This window comes from Orycteropus afer, unplaced genomic scaffold (genome assembly GCF_000298275.1).
Source record: "Orycteropus afer afer isolate SDZICR_OR568_19922 unplaced genomic scaffold, OryAfe1.0 scaffold00344, whole genome shotgun sequence".
NCBI lineage: Eukaryota > Metazoa > Chordata > Mammalia > Tubulidentata > Orycteropodidae > Orycteropus > Orycteropus afer.
This window is the reverse complement of record NW_006921931.1, coordinates 2,996,471-3,008,937: the sequence shown is the minus strand read 5'-3', so window position 1 is coordinate 3,008,937 and position 12,467 is coordinate 2,996,471. Positions and strand designations below refer to the sequence as shown.

General features: G+C 40.3%; 1 pseudogene; it reads right to left on the bottom strand.

The window, feature by feature from the left end:
• Positions 1-6,902: 6,902 nt before the first annotated feature.
• Positions 6,903-8,640, bottom strand: LOC103206997 (annotated as a pseudogene).
• Between the last annotated feature and the right edge of the window lie 3,827 nt (positions 8,641-12,467).

Genomic DNA, 12,467 nt, shown 5'->3' with positions numbered 1-12,467 from the left:
TCCTTTAAAATGAGCATTATGTTAAGCTTTCTAGATGGAGGGTGTCAGAGGCACATTGAAGGAGTAATTTTCTGCATCTATCAGGGTCAATGGGAACTCTGGTGGTATACTGCATAAGCCATTTGACTGTTAACTAAAAGGCTGGCAGTTCAAACCCACCAGCCACTCCTCGAAAGGAAGATTGGGCAATCTACTCTGGTAGTGATAGGGCTTCAGAAACCCAAGGGGGGGGGGTTTTTATGAGCTGAATCCAATTCCACAGCAATGAGTTTGGTTTTTGGTTATCAGGGCCAGTGATGTAGCTATGAGAACATCTGGTGGAATCTATCCCAGCCACAGGCCCAGAAAGTGGTCCCTCTGCAACCTTGAAATCTCATCTGGCAATAACCTTTCTGTACTTGAAAAACAAAGCCCCGCATGGTCCATACAAAGCCACTTGAAAAACAAAGCCCCGCATGGTCCATACAATTCCCTCAATAAGCCCTATTTCTGTACCATGAATGCAGTGACCTATGGCCTGGAAGGTCACACTCTTCAAGCCCCAAACTCCATGCAGTCTGCATGGTCACAAGGTCCTCTACCCCACTGGCACCAGACTACCACAGTGCATCCACTCCACCAGCTGCTGATTGCCTGCTCCTCACCCTGCCACCTGGAGGGTGGTCTATAGTTTACCCAGCAACATCAGAGCAGCTCTGGATGATCCAAACCAGGTTCTACTACCTGGTGGCCAAATCACACCTTCTCCAACAGGGTCTAAACCCCATCCAAGTTGGTACTTCCTAAGTACTCTCCCCCAACTCTGGGGTACCATAGAGTGTTTGTGTATACTGTAATCTTCTCTTTTATAATTACCAATAATGTTTATATTAAATTTCCCTTGTTTAACCTACTGTTGTAAACTACTTTGTGGTTTCTATCTCTTGATTGAACCCAGACCACTGCAGCATGAAATAGGAAACAAAAAACTGAAATCAACAAATATGCATTAATTTATTAATGGCAGACAATATGTTAAATGACTTAAATACTTTATATCATATTTGATATTATTTAACCCTCAAAATAATTCAGTAGAATAAAAGTCTATTAGGAGATTAAATAACTTGTCCAGTTTCATATAGCTTAGAAAGAGCTATGAACAGAATTCAAATCGTGGTCCATTTGAATACAAAGAGTTTTAATTGATGGAATTAAATATTTATGACATTACATATTTATATTTATGAAGGTATATATGTAAATTTACCTATATGTATAAATCTAATTGACTTGATGGCAGTGAGTTTGGTTTTTGGTTACATATAAATCTCTACCACTCATCTGTCAGTTTGTCATAATGTGGTGGCTTGGATGTTGCTATGACGCTGGAGGCTATGCCACCGGTATTTCAAATACCAGCAAGGTCACTCATGGTGGACAGGTTTCAGCAGAGTTTCCAGACTACAACAGACTTGGAAGAAGGAAGGGGCCAACCACTACTCAAAGAATGGGCCTGTGAAAACCTTATGAACAGCACTGAAACACTGGCTGATGTATTACAGGAAAACTTCATGAACAACCCTGAAACATTGTCCCATAGAGTGCTGCAAGATGAGCCAGAAGGCACTCAAAATATGACTAGGGAAGAGATGCCTCATCGAAGTAGTTGCATTGTTGTTGTAAGGTGCCATCAAGTCATCTCCAACTCATAGGAACCCTATGTACAGCAGAGCAAAACATCTCCCAGTCCTGTGCCAGGTCCATGATTCCCCACTATACCAAGCCCATCTTTGCAGCTACTGCATCAATCCATCTCCTTGAGGGACTTCCCTCCTTCATTGACCTTCCACTTTACTAATTACAATATCCTTCTCTAAGGAATGGTCTCTTCTGACAACATGGCCAAAGTAGGTTATGAAGTCTGGCCATTCTCGTTTCCAAGAAGCATTCCAGCTGCACTTCTTCCAGGACAGATCTATTAGTTCTTTTAGCAGTCCATGGTACTATCAGAATTCTTTGCCAGCACCACAACTCAAAAGCATCAACTCATCTTCAGTCTTCCTTATTCATTGTCCAGTTCTCGCATGCATATGAGGCGATTGAAAACACCATGGCTTGTGTCAGGTGCACCTTAGTCCTCAAGGAGACGTCTTTGCTCTTCAGCACTTTAACGAGGTATTTTGCAGCCCATTTGCCCAGTGCTATAGGTTGTCTGATATCTTGACTGCTGCTTCCATTGGCATTGATTGTTGAACCAGGTAATATGAGGCCTTTGACAACTTCAATCTTTTCTCCATTTATCATGATGACGTTTATTGGTCCAGTTATGAAGATTTTTGTTTTCTTTATATTGAGATGTAATCCATACTGTAGACTATATTCTTCAATCTTCATCAGTAAGTGTTTCAAGTCATCCTCACTCTCAGCAAGCAAAGTTGTGTCATCAGTGTGTCACAGGTTGTTAATGATTCTTTCTCCAGTCTTGATGCTACATTCTTCTTCACATAGTCCAGCTTCTCAGATTATTTGCTCAGCATACAGATTGAGTAAGTATGGTGGAAGGATAGAACGCTGGTGCACTCTCTTCTTGATTTTAAACCATGCAGTGTCCCCTTGGTCTATTCGAATGACAGCTTCCTGGTCTATGTACAGGTTCCTCATGAGTACAATCAAATCTTCTGCAATTCCCATTCTTCTCAATGTTATCCATAATTTGTTATGATCCACACAACCGAATGTTTTTGCATAGTCAATAAAACACAACTAAATATCTTTCTGGTATTCTCTGTTTTGACCCAATGTCCATCTAACATTAGCAATGATATCCCTCATTCCATGTCCTCCTCTGAATCCAGCCTGTACCTCTGGAAGTTCTCTATCAATATACTGCTGCAACTGTTTTTGAATTATCTAAGATTTTACTTGCATGTGGTATTAGTGATATTGTTTGATAATTTCCACATTCTGTGGGATCACCTTTCTTTGGAATGGGTACAAACATGGATCTCTTCCATTCAGTTGGTCAGGTAGCTGTCTTCCAAATCTCCTGCCATAGTTGAGTGAGTGCCTCCAGCATAGCATCTGTTGAAACATCTCAGTGTGTACCCCGTCAATTCCTGGAGCCTTTTTTTTTTTTTTTTTTGCCACTTCCTTCAATGCAGCTTCGATTTCTTCCTTCAACACCATTAGGTCTTGATTATATGCCACCTTCTGAAATGGATGAACGAACATTGACCAGTTATTTTTGGTATAGTGATTCTATGTATTTCTTCCATCTTCTTTTGATGTTTCCTGATTCATTCAATACTTTTCCCATAGAATCTTTCAATATTGCAACTCAAGGCTTAATTTTTTCCTCAGTTCATTCAGCTTGAGAAATGCCAAGCATGTTCTTATCTTTTGGGGTTCTAACTCTAGGTCTTTGTAATAATTGACTTTGTCTTCTTAGCTGCTCTTTGAATTCTCCTGTTCAGCTCTTTTACTTTGTCATTTCTTCCATTGCCTCTTGACACTGATGTAGTCAATCTGTGTACTCCATCTGGTGAAGTCCAGGTGTATAGCTGACATTTGTGTTGTTGAAAAAAGATATTTGCAATGAATAAGTCGCTAGTCTTGCAAAATCAGCCTTGGTGATAGAAATGATGCTGGAGATCATTTCTATCTATGTCAGCCCTGGCTTCTTCTGGTGGCTTCCTGCCTGGGTTGGTTCTCTCCCTCCCTCCCCTTACCTGGACCTGGCCATGGGCGTTGGTTTCTTCTGGTGGCTTCCTGCATTTTGTGGGTTCTCTCCCTCCCTACCCTTTCCTGGGTTGGGGTTGTTGGTCCTGGCTTCTTCCAGTGGCTTTCTGCCTTGGGTGCGTCTCTCCCTCCCTCTCCTTACCTGGATCAGGGCCATCAGCCCTGGATTCTTCTGGTGGCTTCCTGCTTGTGTCAAAGTAGAGTCAAACTTATGATGTAGATGGAGTAAAGCTTTCAGGACCTCCATTTGCTGATGTGGCACAACTCAAACAGCTGTAAACATCAATTAATAATCAGAACATGGAATGTATGAAGTATGAATCTAGGAAAATTGGAAGTTGTCAAAAATGAAACAGAACTCATAAAGATCAATATCCTAGCACTGGTGAGCTAAAATGGACTGGTTTTGGCCATTTTGTGTCAGACAACCACATGATCTATTATGCTGGGAATGGCAGATTGAAGAGAAATGGCATGGCATTCATTTTCACAAAGAATGTTTCAAGATCTATCTTGAAGTGCAATGCTGTCAGTGATAGGATAATATCCATAAGGATATAAGAAAGACCAGTTAATGCTACTATTATCCAAATTACGCACCAAGCACCAAAGGCAAAGATGAAGAAATTGAAGATTTTTTTTTTTTATCAATTTCTATCATCTGAAACTGACCAAACATGCATTTGAGATGTGCTGATTATTATGGATAGTTGGAAATATACAGCCTTGGTGATAGAAATGATGCTGGAGATCACATGATAGAATTTTGCAAGACCAATGACTTATTCATTGCAGATAACTTTTTCCAATGACATAAATGGAAGCTATACAATGGACCTTACCAGATTGAATACACTGGAATCAGATCGACTACCTCTATGGAAAGAGGTGATGGAGAAGCTCAATACCTTCAGCCAAAGCAAGGCCAGGAGGTGACTATGGAACCAACCATCAACTGCTTATATACAAGTTCAACTTGAAGCTGAAGACAATTAAAACAAGTCCACAAGAGCTAACATATGACCTTGATTATATCTCTCCTGAATTTAGAGATCATCTAAAGAATAGATTTGACACCTTGAACACCAATGACCGAAACCAGAGGAATTGTGGGATGACATCAAGAACATCATCCATGAAGAAAGCAAAAGGTCATTAAAAGACAACAATGGAAAAGAAACCAAAATGGATGTCAGAGGAGACTCTGAGACTTACCTTTGAATGAAGAGTAGCTAAAGCAAATGGAAGAAACGACAAGGTAAAAGAGATGAACAGAATATTTCTAAGAGCATCTAGAGAATAGAAAGTCGATTGGTATAATGATGTGTGCAAAAACCTGGAGTTAGAAAACCAAACGGGAAGAAGACGCTAGGCATTTCTCAAGTTGAAAGTACTGAAGAAAAATTCAAGCCACAAGTTGCAATACTGAAAGATTCGATGGGCATGATACTGACTGATGCAAGAAACATCAAAAGAAGATGGAAGGAATACACAGAGTCACTGTGCCAAAAAGAATTGAAGAATTGGTAGATTGTCATCCATTTCAGGAGATGGCATATGATCAATAACCAGTGGTTTTTTTGTTTTGTTTTGTTTTGTTTGTTTGTTTTTTAACATTACCATTTATTGGTGACAAACACTAAGTAGTACTTACATTCCATGTGGAGAAAAAAATTCCAGCATAAACAATGAATCAAAGCAGAATTTAACTCACAAGGCTATCGTGCTTTTTTTCTGGACCAGCTGCCGAATCTCCCTGCACACATCTCTGTGCACAATCACATAACATCAAAAGCAACACAGTTTCTAGATAAACATAGGCCATTCTTTTCAGCCCTACATGGAGATGTAATCAGCAGTAGAAAGCACTCCCAGAAAATCAATCTGCAGTTCTGTGTGAACTACATGGAGATCACATTGTGTAGTGTGGTGCAAAGGCTACAGGGCCAGAAAAGCCATATGTATATGCACACAATTGTTTTCATCATCTTTAACACAAAGATCAAAGTTCATTTGTGTAAGTCTTCCATTAATCAAAATAAAAATAGAAAAGGAACCAAATGATAATTTAAAGTTTGAAATTCCCCAAACTTCAATTTATACAACTGTGGGAGACTTCATCACAGGTTTCTGAAATGCCTGGGATGATTTCTGCTCAACCAGAGGGTACACACTGCATCACTGAAATGGTCCTGGGTGAGTTCAAAAAAATTAAAACCGATAACCACACACGTACACATGGATATGATCTTTGCCAGTTAGATTACTGATAAAATCAGTCTTAGACAAGTTTCTAAACTGTGCTATAGAGCTAGATACAATTGAGAAATTTTCCAATAAAAATTGTATATGTTGTTGTTATTGTTATGTGCCATCTAGTCGGCCCTGACTCATAGAGACCACTCCTTGGGTTTCCGAGGCGGTATCATTACAGAAGTTAAGATTGCCCAACCTTCCTTTGAAGGAGTGGCTGGTGAGTTTGAACCACCAGCCTTCTGGTTAGCAGTCAAGTGCCTTAGGCATTATGCTACCAGAGCTCCTAAAATTGTATATAGTGTCATTTTAATTGAAAGAAAATAATGAAACTAAGAATGCATATCGCTGCTGGAAGAGAAAGCAGTGGTTATGGTGTGGGCATGAGGTGGGGGGGGTGGGCTCAGCACACTGGGAAGGCAGGTGATGCCCAGGAGGACCCAGTTGATGACCTCTGGTGCTTGCAGCTCTGGCCAGTCTCAGGCCTTGGTCTGGTGTGGCTGTCCAGGGTTTATCCCCAAGCGTCTGAGTGAGCCAGTTGGGGAAGTGGGTCGTCATCATCGTTCTGGATTTTCCTCTTTCACACAGCCAAAAATCAAAACCAAGCAGTGGGGTGGACTGGGGTGTGGCCTTGTAGCTCTGAGGTGGAGAAGGGGACAACAGGAGGCTGGTGGCCCCGTGCTTGGCTGCTCCTGTGTGGGGAGCAGACACTTCCTCTCCTCTGGCTCATCACACAAACCACAAGCACACTCAGTCACAGCCACAGTCTCCTCCTGAGTCCTGTCTTCCTCAGCACTGTTGTGTCCAGTTCATCAGCCTTATGACTCTCAGCCCACTGGAGGTATCAGAAATTCCAATTTGTCAAAGCAGTTTTCAGTATGTTCAGTATATATGTTGGGACTTAATAATGGCTCATGGCCAGTAAAGGTTCAGCACCTCCCACACACAGACAACGGTCCATTTCCTGTTCTCAACAACTCTGTACTTTGTTGGTCCAACTCAGACAGCAACTTTAATACGTTCAGTGCAGACATATCACGGCAGGAATCCACATCCTTTCCGATGCCGCAGCTGATCAGAGGCAGCTGAGAGGAGTAATTGATTAGAAATACAAACTCATTCTTCTTGTTTTTGGGGAAGTTTTTGTATTCAACCTGGAATCCCTAGACTCTAGAAAGATAGTCCAATTGCTCGGAGGGTCTTGTGAGAGGTCCATGGGGCACATGGGCCAAAGAGATGTTATTCTTTAAAATGGTCTCGGCCATGGGTGAGGTTCCTCCATACAACAGCTCCCAGGTGATCATGGCAGTCATGGTAGATCTTTGGTGTGATGTCCTTGACTGACACCTATGGCCTGGGGAACCTTGGGCAGCATGGGAAGAATGCCAGCAGGCAGCCGCTGGTGACTAAGTTAAGGCATCCAAAACTCATCTTTCTTATTACTAGTTCCATTTTCATCTGCAGAGCCAGGTTCAAAAAAGGTTACTTATCTTCCATCCCCTGGTTTCTTTATTGGTGTCTTCTCTGACTTGAGTGCCGGTTTGGTGGGCTGAGCCTGTGGGACTTTGAAACCAAGGATCTGCAGCATATTCTCGGCTGCGTTGCATTTGGCCACCTTCTTATTGGTGCCTGCTCCATTGGCAGTGTGGTTTCCGACCTTCACCTGCATCACAAACTCCCCGCAGTGTGGGAGACCTCGCTCAGTTAGGAGCAGGTACTCTGGCTCCTTTTCCTTTTTCAAACCTGCTGGATCTGGGCCAGTCTGCTAATTGGATTCATTCCCTGGCCATATTCTGGGCCTGTGTGGAGTTTGACTATGGATTTTGTTTTCTTTTTGATTCTGGGCTTCACTAACTCAACTGTAGGGAGAGGAGGTAACTTCTTCAGCTCCTCCAGAAGGGCGATTGCTGCATTTTTCTTTGAAATCTTCTTGCTCTTCCCTTCACCTTCCCCTATGAACCCCCAGCTGACATCTTGGTCACAAAACTCTTCATGTGGGGTAAGTCACTCTCTTGGGCTATCTCAAAATTCACTGGTAAATTCCGTTTAAGTGCAATCTCAAACACTTGACTTATTTCAGATTTATTGAGATTTTCTTCTTCTGATTCTCTTCCATTCACCTCTAACCTCTCAGTAAGGGGTTCATTCTGCAGGATCCTCAATGCTTTAGCATCAGCATCATGTTTTGCAACCTGTCTTGTCCTTCTTTTTCCACTAAATTGATGTCCTCTCACAGAAAGTTCAACTTGATAAAGTAAAGGTGGACTGGAAATGGGTGGTAAAAGTATCTTAGGAGATAAGCACCCCCTCTCATGTTGTACTTATAGGTGGACTGCATTCGAGAGTAAGGGTCAACAGGCTTGTACACTGGTCTTTTTCCAAGTTTCATGCACAGTGCATTTAGTTCTACAGTAGGAGTTATGCTTTCTGCAGCTGCATTGGTGGATGTGATAGATGCAGAGGGTAAAGCAGAGTTTTGAATAGGTCCACCTGCATTTTCAGAGGGCAGAGAGCTAGCAGTAGAAGGGATACTCATCAAAGGCTGTGAGAGAAGAGACTCATCCTTGTTCAGTATTTGGCTCCCTGAGAGAGCAGCAGATGGTTCTGAACTTGCACTTGAACTTGAGACATGGTCACTTTCAACAAAAGTGAACAACTGCAGGTAAACAGCTTTCAGTCCAGGTTAATTCAGTGCTAAAAAGTCTAATGTTCTACCTGGCTGCTGCCCTGAGCATGTCAACTCATGTCCTGGGTTGCAGTGTTGGCGAAGAATACTGAAAATACCATGACCTGCCAGAAGAACTAACAAATCTGTCCTGAGGAAAATAGAGTCGGAATGCTCCTTGGAGGTGAGAATGGCCCGACTGCATTTCACTTACTTTGGTCATGTTATAAGAAGGGACTATTCCCTGAAGAACGATATCATGCTTGGTAAAGTGGAGGGTCAATGACAAAGGGAAAAGCCCTCAATGACAAGGACTGACACAGCAGCTGTGATGATGAGCTCAGATATAGCAAGGATTGTACCATTGGCATAGGACCAGGCAATGTTTAGTTCTGTTGTATATAGGGTCACCATGAGTCAGAGCTGACTCAACAGCACCACCAACAACAGCAACATATATAAATCTATCTAATTTGGGCAATCTACTTCCATAGAGATACCACCTCAGAAACCCAAGAAGGAGTCTCTATGAGTCAGAAATGACTTAAAGACAGTGAGTTTGGTTTGGTTTTGGTCAAATTGTGTCCATTTTGCAGAAAATGAATTGTGCTGAGAGAAGTAACATTTGGGGAGTAAAATAACAATGCTTGGTAGTTGATTAGGTGAACTAGTGGGATGTTAATAGGGTGTAGAAGGTGAACTTGATTGTAAACACTCTATAAAATTTAGCTGACTTTGGATTGTCACCAGAATAACCGTAGGATTTCTCAGCAATGGCATAGAAGAAAAGAAAGTAGAATTAGGAACAAATTAGTCTTGACTTGGTGGGTAAAAAGCATTGAATAGAACTGGGAGAGTCATCATCAGAGCATACATCCAAAGATTTGCAGCAAAAACTGAGGTAGGAAATGATCAGCAGCAGTGGGAATCTAAGAAATCCAGAGGATAGATTCATTTGAAAGGGGAAATCACTAGGATTTGGTCTCTGGCTTGAAAAGAAAAGAAAAAAAGACAAATTTGAAGATGGGGAACATGTTATGGGGGAATCTGTGGAAAATCCTTCATGAAAGACATAAGACCCCTGGCAACATCATGCACCAATCATTTTCTTCTCATGGGGAGCACATGGGATTAACAGTAAGGTTAGTCTTACTGACCATTCATAAGCCTATATAAGAGAAGACTGTTATTTGATCTCTCTGTGGGTATCTAGGGAGAAGGGATGGGGGTGGGGGATTAGAGAAAGAGAGAGAGAGAAAAAAAAAAAAAAAAAAACAATTAAAAGGGCTGGGAAGGTTTTCCTCTCCTTAATGTGATTTTCAACTGGGTTGTTGTTGTTGTTGTTATTTGCCATTGAGTCAGCCCCGACTGGGTACTCTCCACAATCACATTCAGGTAGCTCTTTGATGGTATACCCCCATTGCTTAGAGACGGTTTTCAGCCCTAGAACCCAGGACAGTTCACACAATTTAAAAATCCCAGATAATAGCTCTGTGTCATTTGGAATCGAACTATATAGGGAATTGGGAGAGAGCAGAACCCTTAGATCTGTCTCCTTCTCTTGATACTCTTCAATATCTGTTTGATTGCTAGCATAAATGATCAAAACACTGTATGGTCCAGAAAGAGAACACAATCTCAAGCTTGATAATTCCTCTAAGAACACTGTCTGTCACAGACAGTGACAGACGATAAAAAAATTTCCTGACAATGTTGTTCAACTTGGGACATGCTAAGTATATGACAATTTTAGAGAAAACAACCGATAATCAGGGGAAAAAAGAAAAGAACTAGAGCTCAGATGAGAGATTAAGTGAGGAACTCTCTATGGGGCAGTTACTGAAATACACAGAAGGCTATATGTAGCTGGAAGGCAACAAATGGAAACTCACTAAAGTTCCTTGTTTTATAGACAGAAAACTGACACACTTAGAGGCAGTTGTTGTCTGTCAGTTTGGTACTTTTCCAAAAGAAAAGAGATCATTATAGGTAGATTTGAGAACAACATTTTCCGGTTCATTTCCAGAATGCATACTCACTTCCCTTCAAAACAAGAGGTGGTAGGGATTTTGTTTTTAACTTAGTTTGCTTATTTATTAAAAAAAAAAAAAAAAATGGTATTTATTTTTTAATCACTTACATAAGCACATCATACAAAATTCAAAAGGTGCAAATTGTTCAGGTGAAAAATAAGTCTCTCTTTACTTTTGACCCCCAGTCATCCAGTTCCCTTCTGTAGATGTAACCACTGTTATGAGTTTCTCGTGAATCCAGCAAGAAAAAACATAAACACATTAAGTAGCATATCAAATATTTATTTTTACACAAACAACAACATATTTTTACATGGCTTTTTGCCCTTTGCTTTTTGTTCTTGCTGTTTTTCTCTTTGTTTTTAATTTAACAAAATGTCTTGGAGATTTTCTCCCTACTAGAACACATCAAAGCTGCTTAGCTGTTCCCAGTATGCTAGCAGAACAATTTATTTAACTAATCTTTTGGAAAGAATATTCTTATATAGAATTTGATGACAAGTTAGCATATCTATAATATATATGATATATAGTAAAGATATAGAAGTATAATTGTTGGATCAAACAGTATTTGCATTTCTATTTGTGATAGATTGCTCTCAAGAATAGTTGCAACAATTTACTTTTTCATGAATAATGGATCTTTTCCCACACTTGTCAATATAGTTTGTATTCAAGCATTCTGATCTTTACTATTCTAATAGTTTGTTAAATGTTGTCAGATTGTAATTTTGATTTGCATTTATTTTATTAAGAGAGAATTTGAGCATCCATTCAAATTTCCTTGTTATGAAATTGTATTTCCCTTGTTGGAATTATCTACAATAAATTATCTATAAATTAAGAAAATAAAACTTTACTGGTGTGAATACTTTTTTTTTTAATGTGTCTTTTAAAATCAGTATTCCTAGTTCGAAGGGTAATGTTAGAAATAAGTTTTCTTAATTTCTTTTTTCCCAAAGAGTGCACCAAAGCAGAGTATTGGGCAAGGGGAAAATCTTAGCAGATTCAGGAATGAATCAAGCAATGGTATTTTGAGGAAACCAGTGACATGTAGGGAGTAAGTCCATTCATTCCATTCCTTGGAACCGCCTTGGCTAGGAAGAAAGTTCTCTCTTGCCCAGTCCCTACCAATGAACTAGTTGGAAAATACCTCTTCATAAGGTAGAGACTTAGGGGATCCATGTCACAAATACATTGCTAAGAGCAGAAAGCCAGCCTGTTTGAATTCAAATTCCAGCTCTGCCGCTTGGTAGCTGGACAACTTTGGACAAGTTACTTTTCCACACTGTGTCTCAGTTTTTCCATTTGTAATGAGTATTACAATATCTCTAACTCACACTATTTCAGCTTTGAGTTAATACTTGTATTGTGCTGAGGAGCATGTTTGACACATATAAAGAATTCTCATGGATTTCATCCCTTTGCATATAGAATTCTTCAAAAAACTCCATTCCTATTCATGATCCAAGATCTAGTTTCAATGTCACTGTTCTATGAAGACTTTCCTAGTTCCATTACAGAATGTGTTGCTCCAACCTCTGGCTCCCCATAGCCCTTGGTTCCCTCTCCTATTACAGTACTCAACTGCACTGTATTTTAATTATCTACAATTGGAATATTCCCCCACTAAACTATGAACTACTCAAGCAAAGGGGTGATGTCTTATCTGCATGTTTTGGGTTTTCCTTTTAAATCACCAGGTCCTCATGCACTGTCCATAATAAAATTGGCATTTTATATTTTTTGGTTAAGTTAGTGAGTGAATGACAACACAAACTAATGAACAATACATC